Raw genomic sequence first — 6,735 nt, 5'->3', positions numbered from 1 at the left:
CTCTCTCTCTCTCTCTCTCTCTCTCTCTCTCTGGCTTTAAGTTCCTCTCGTTGCCCGCAAGACGATAGAATCAAAGACCTCACAGTAATTCAAGTCTTGACCCAAACAAACACTGCCATTTAAATTCCACTGGTTAGGCGAGGATCTGGCAATCAAAATAGGTCAGGCAGGGAAGTATTTAGCTGATTCCCAACCTCGTATAAGTGTGTGTTGAAATGCCAGCCAAGAAGCTTCCGCGGATCAGGAGTAAGACGAAGAAAGGAACGAGAGTAAAGAAGTAAGTTTGCTTTCCACCTGACTGGCGCCTTGAAACTCCTGATATTACCGACTTTTACTCCTTTTTTCCTCCTTTCCTCCAAGTGAAGGGAGAGGAGCAAAGGTGTACCAATGACCTCTCCCTCTTCTTCTCTCTCTCCCTCCCTCTCACTCCTCCGTCGTCTCTTACCTCTTGTCTTTATCTCCCTGCCTCTACGACTTAAAGAGAGTCGTTGGCTGTGAGAGAGTGAAAGAGCAAGACCTCAGAAATGGCTATGTGATGAATGTAAGGCACGCGAGCAAAGGAGGGAAGAAGGAAGAAGAGGAGGAGGAAAGGAGAGGAAGACGTGAGGAAAGGAGAGGTAAAGAGAAGGAAATAGGAGAAAGTATAGAAAAGAAAGGGGTGAGAGAAGAAGAGAAGGAGAAAGAGAATGAAGGAGGGAAGGAGGAATGGAGAGAAAGATGTGAGGAAAGGAAAGGTAAAGGGAAGAAAGCATAGAGAGTAGAGGAAGAGAAGGAGATGAAGAAAGAAGAGGAGAAAAGGAAGGAAAATAGAGAGAAAGAGGTGGAAGGGAGGAAGAAAAGAGAAAACAATGTAAAGAGAGAATGAGAAAAGGAGAGAAGAAGAGTGGGTAAAAGGGAAATAGAGAAAGGAGGGAAGGAGAGAAAGGACAGAAGACAAAGAGAGAAAAAAGGAAGGAGTGAAGCAAGAAATTAACTCAGGAAGAAAGAAAAAGAAAACAAAGAAGCGAATAAAAAAAAAGAGAGCGAGAAGAAATTAGCAAATGGAGAAAGGAGCGAAGCAAGAAGTCTGAGGCAGAGAAAGAAAGATAAGATAAAAGATATGCTAAACAGAGAGCTGGAGGGAAGGAGAATGAATGGAAGAGGAAAGGAGAGAAAGGAGGAAGGAGCGAGAGAAGAAAGGACAAAGAAGCTGGAGGCAAGAAAATGAAAGAAGAAAATTAGAAAAGCGCTAAAGAATGTATGAGAAGGAAAAAAGGAGTGAAGGAAGAAAGAAATGAAGAAGGAAGCTTAAGACGATGAAGAAGATGAAGGAATATGTGATTGTGTGAAATGGTATAGAAATGAGAAATTCGCTTTATCTTAGAGAAAGAAAGAAAGAAAAAAGAAAGAAAGAAGCAAAGAAACCGAATTTTGGTCATTATATCACGAAAAGTAAGCTAAATTTTAAAACTAGGAAAGAAAAATCGTTTAATCTAAGGGAAAGAAAGGAAGAAAGAATGAATGAGAGAAAGAAAGAAAGAAAGAAGTAAAAGAAAGCGAATCTTTAACATTATTTCAAAACTAGAAACAAAAATTCGTTTATTCTAAGAGAGAGAAAGAAAGAATGAAAGAAAGAAAAATGAATGAATGAATGAAAGAAAGAAAGAAGAGGTAAAAAAGGGAATTTATATCATTATTTCAAAACTAGAAACAAAAATTCGCCTAATCTAAGAGAGAAATAAAAAGGAACGAATGAAAAAAGAAAGAATGAATGAATGAAAGAAAGAAAGAATGAAATAAGAAAAAATTTAAGAATAGCGAATTTTTATCAATATTTCACGAAAACTAAGCTAAATATCATAAGTAGAAAAGAAAAAAATGGGATTGAAAACAAAAATAAGAATATCAAACTAAACATATGCCAAACAATAGGAAAATTCTCAGATATCAAAATACATGACAAAAATTAACATCTTCAGTACCACGATGCGTTTCCATATTCATTTTGGTTACTTTTTGGTGATTTTATACAGCTTCAGAAACTCATGTGGGGATTAAAATAGTGAAGACTCTAGCCATTAATCTTCTGACCTCCATAGACCCTTCCTAATGTAAATAAAATCGTCTAATCGTATCTAAAACTCAAGGTAAAAATGCGTCTCAGTACTGGAGGGGATAGGGAAAGTCAAAATTGTGACCATATTTTCAAAGCAAGCAGAAAATAATTTAGAATCAAAATTTTAAATATATTCATGATTTTGAAAACGTGGAGATATTGACAAAACATTTCCCCAATATTTGCCGTTCAATTACTGGCAAACCTTGACGCTGATGAATGAAAGAGAAGGAAAAAAGAGAGAAAAATAAAAAAGGAAAGAAAATTAAAAAAAAAAGGTCACATGATCCTTACGTGTGTCCTACTGAAGGAAAATATAAAAGAGGATACTTAAAGGTGAAATTTTCAAAAGTTTTCGAGAGTATGTTCCTCCTCCTCCTCCTCCTCCTCCTCCTCCTCCAGCTCTGATACACTCTCCTATCTTTGAGTTTGTGGTTTAAAAAGAGAGTGACGAAAAAAAAAAAGACAAGCCAGATTTCCAGTTTAAAAAAAGAAAGAAGGAAAATTTCTCAGCGAAGGGAAAAAGAGCGAAACTGTGATAGGTTTGTGGAATTTGTTTGGCATTATCTACACTGCGCTGAGAGAGGGAGGGAAAACTAGCAATGAGGTGGAAGGTACTCTCTCTCTCTCTCTCTCTCTCTCTCTCTCTCTCTTGTACCTATTTCCTCTCCTTCCTTCCTATCCCCTTTATTTTATTTCTTCTAGTATTTTTTCTTTCCTCCTCCTTCCTGTTTACATTCTTTCTATCCTTCTTTACTTCCTCTCTTCTTCCTATTCTCTCTCTCTCTCTCTCTCTCTCTCTCTCTCTCTCTCTCTCTCTCTCTCTCTCTCTCTCTGTATTTTTAGCACAATATGATGGAAAATGAAAATAATAATCCTCTTTTCGTGATTGGCTGGCCTTGATATTTCAGTAGCCAATCAGAGGCTAGCTAATGAGGTCGCCAAGAATACTGGGCTCTCATTGGTCGAAAGGTTTGTGGCGGGAGATTTTTTTTCGTTAGATTTTTCTCTTTATTTTTATTTTTCTTGGTATAGTTTAATTGAAGTGAGTCTGAAGGATTTTTTTTTTTTTAAGGGATATGTTTAAAATGTGGTCGTCTTTGTTAATGGTGTGCCTTGGTTGTTGTTGTTGTTGTTGTTGTTGTTGTTTTGTTTTGTTTGTTGTTAAGTTATTATTATTTTCTACTACTACTACTACTACTACTACTACTACTACTACTACTACTACTACTACTACTACTACCACTACTACTAATACTACTACTTTTACTACTACTACTACTACTACTACTACTACTACTACTACTACTACTACTACTACTACTACTACTGCTGCTGCTACTGAAATCATATTGCGAATTTTGGTATCAGAGAGAGAGAGAGAGAGAGAGAGCCAGCCAGACAGACAGACATATACATACATACAGACAGACAGACAGACAGACAGACAGAAACATAGACCAATACAACCAAAGAATATAAAACAGAACACGGAACGAGGAACTGGGAGGAAAGGGAGAAGAAAAGAGAGTGAGAGTGAAAGAGATGGAAAAGAGGGAGAGGGAGAGGGAGAGGGAGAGGGTGAGGAAGAGGGAGAGGGAGAGAATCTATCTACCTTGGTCCATCCTTAGGTCATATGTCTAACGTCAATACTGGCCCCAGGTAATTTAATTTTAGTCTGCCCAGGTACATACTTCAGAGAGAGAGAGAGAGAGAGAGAGAGAGAGAGAGAGAGAGAGAGAGAGAGAGACCAAAATAACTTCACCAAATCCTTTCCTGCCTTTAATAACAAACAAGAGTATAAACAAAAGAATAACTAAGCCTATAAGAACCTAAATAAGAAAGAAACAGGATGAGATTAGGACCGAAATGGCAGTGTGGCGCCGAATTAGCCTCGCTGAACCCTCCCTGCCCTGTCACTCGATAATCCTTGTGAGAAGTGCCAAGTTGGAACAGTTGCAGCGAGTCTTGTAGAACTTGTGAACTTTGACTTGTAGTGGAACAATTACAGCTACAGGTGGGTAGTGGTGGTGGTGGAGGAGGAGGAGGAGGAGGAGGAGGAGGAGGAGGAGGAGGAGGAGGAGGACAGAGAACTGGGAGAGAGAAAGGAAAGAGAGAAAGAGAAGGATGAGTAAAGGAGGGATATGTAAGATGGTAAAGGAGGAATATGAGATAAAGACAAGAAAAGGAAGAGAATGAAGGATGAAGAGAGAAAGGAATAGGAATGTGAAGGCAATGGAAGATAAATGAAGAAGGAATATGAGGCAAAGAGGAAAGAATTGAACGAAAATGAAGGAAAGGGAAGGTTTTGTGTGACTCGGAAACATGAGACTGCACGAATCGGCTTCAAAATATTGTGAATCAGAAAGCTAGTTATCTCTCTCTCTCTCTCTCTCTCTCTCTCTCCAAGAAGAGTAGGTACTGAAGAAGAAAGAGAAAGAAGGATGGAGAGAAGATGGAGGATAAGGAAGAAGATAAAAGTGTAATCAGAGAGAGAGAGAGAGAGAGAGAGAGAGAGAGATGGACACACGTGAGGGAACTTGATCAAATACCTAATTGGTTTACCTGGGAAGCTATTTAAAGTTTCATCATTACCTGTCATTTTATCTTACCTTGTTTTCCTTCTTCGTTAATTAAAGCGTGACATTGCTCGCTCTCTCTCTCTCTCTCTCTCTCTCTCTCTCTCTCTCTCTCTCTGGAAATTAATGTCACGTATAATGTTATCTAACCTAACCTTGCCATGCCTTATCATTTATTGCACTTGTATTTTCTCGCTTATTTATTTATTCATTGGATTTACGAAGATGGAGAAGAAGGATTTGGAGAGGATTAAGGAAGGAGGGAAGGAGGGAAACGAAAGAAAGGGAAGAGAAGGAAGAGGACATAGGAAGGATTAATTAAGAGAAAGACGATCAAGGGGTGAGGAGAAGATGATGAGAGAGAGAGAGAGAGAGAGAGAGAGAGAGAGAGTGAGAGTGTGTGTGTGTCCCTTCTTAATCCTTCTATCCAAACCTTCTACAGAATAATAAAGTTAGCCAGGGGAAGACAAATGGCTAATACTGCTTTCAATCCTCCCTGGGCCCTCAGATAAAGGTTCTGAACCCATCAATGCACTGCTGACAAACGACGATCGCATTATCATTAAAAACCCAAGATAGTGAAAATACGTGAAGCTGCAGGAAGTTATTAGACCTATTCGTGGCAATCCCTGTTTAAAATATGCCTATGTGTTTAATTATGTTCTCATCCAAAAGCTTGTCTATTCTTATTTCTGAATGATAATAATAATAATACTCCCTGTTTGAAATATTCTTACGTATTTCTATCTGTCGTTCTCATCCAAAATTTGTCTAATCATGTTTTCAAATGATAATAATAATAACTAATAATAATAATAAGAAGAAGAAGAAGAAGAAGAAGAAGACTAAGAATAATAATGATAATACTCCCTTTTAAAATATTCTCACGTATTTCTATCTATCATTCTCATCTAAAAATTTGTCTAAACATGCTGTCAAGAGGCCGCCGTGGTACAGTGGAACCATGCGTGCTTTGGGGTCCGAGGGGTCTCCAAGCGCACAGGTTTGAATCCTGTCCACGGTCTGAGTGTAGGTTGGGCTTCCTCACTCGGGGCAACGATTTCCTAGATAGGTACCACAAAAAGTATCCCCTTTAGCCCATAAATTCCCGTGAAAAGCCCACATGGTATTAAAAAAAAAGTAAAATAAAAGAAAAATAATGATAACAATATTTCTCGTCTTTACTTTCGCAGCAACACTTTATAAACTCACCAGACCTAACCCCAACGTAACCAAACAGCCTCGTAACAACCTCCAGAGTCATTCAGGGACCATAAGAACAACATTTCCAGCGGTAACGACCTGTGTAACAATTAAGTGAATGATGCTACCAGGAAAAACAGTTACGCCCGTCAGAGTGCAGGGGTAACAGGCCTAATTCTATATTAATGCTCTCTCTCTCTCTCTCTCTCTCTCTCTCTCTCTCTCTCTCTCTCTCTCTCTCCTGGTTACTTACTGCGTCATTGCTTCTTTCTCCTCGTTATTCATTTATTTTCTGCCACACATTGTACTCTCGCATTACTATTTCATCCTCCTTTTTTTTTTTTTTTTTTTTTTGTAAGCCGTCATCATATGGTACTACATAGCTCGGATTCTCAAACACATCTGTGCTTCACCTCTAATATTTCAAAAGGCTTTATTTAAATTTACATTTTTTTTTTCAGGGTAGTTTTATGGTTCTAGAGGCAGTGACAAAATTTCTGCACTATTAACTGGAGAAACATCCTTGAAAACCCTGCTAATCATCTCTGTGGCCACTGAAAATTGTCATGGTGAGAGAGCAAAGCGTTTCTGAATAAGGCCCTAATATGAGGCAGTGCAGTACATTTTCCTCATTGTACTCTTGAAAATTGAAATACCACTATATTTCTTCCCTTATCACAGTTCCTCGTCACAGTGTTTCTCTTGATACAGTGAGGAAGGCATAGTGCAGCTTCATTGTACTGTCACGTTATTGTTACGATGTGTACTGTGTAGGTTTCTCAACGCAAAGTACAGCTATATTTTTTTCTTCTCAGTACCATGACGCGTTTTCATATTCATTCTACTTACTACTTGGTG

This window comes from Portunus trituberculatus, chromosome 22 (assembly GCF_017591435.1).
Source record: "Portunus trituberculatus isolate SZX2019 chromosome 22, ASM1759143v1, whole genome shotgun sequence".
In the NCBI taxonomy this organism is placed as follows: domain Eukaryota; kingdom Metazoa; phylum Arthropoda; class Malacostraca; order Decapoda; family Portunidae; genus Portunus; species Portunus trituberculatus.
Note: the sequence above shows the minus strand (reverse complement) of the source record.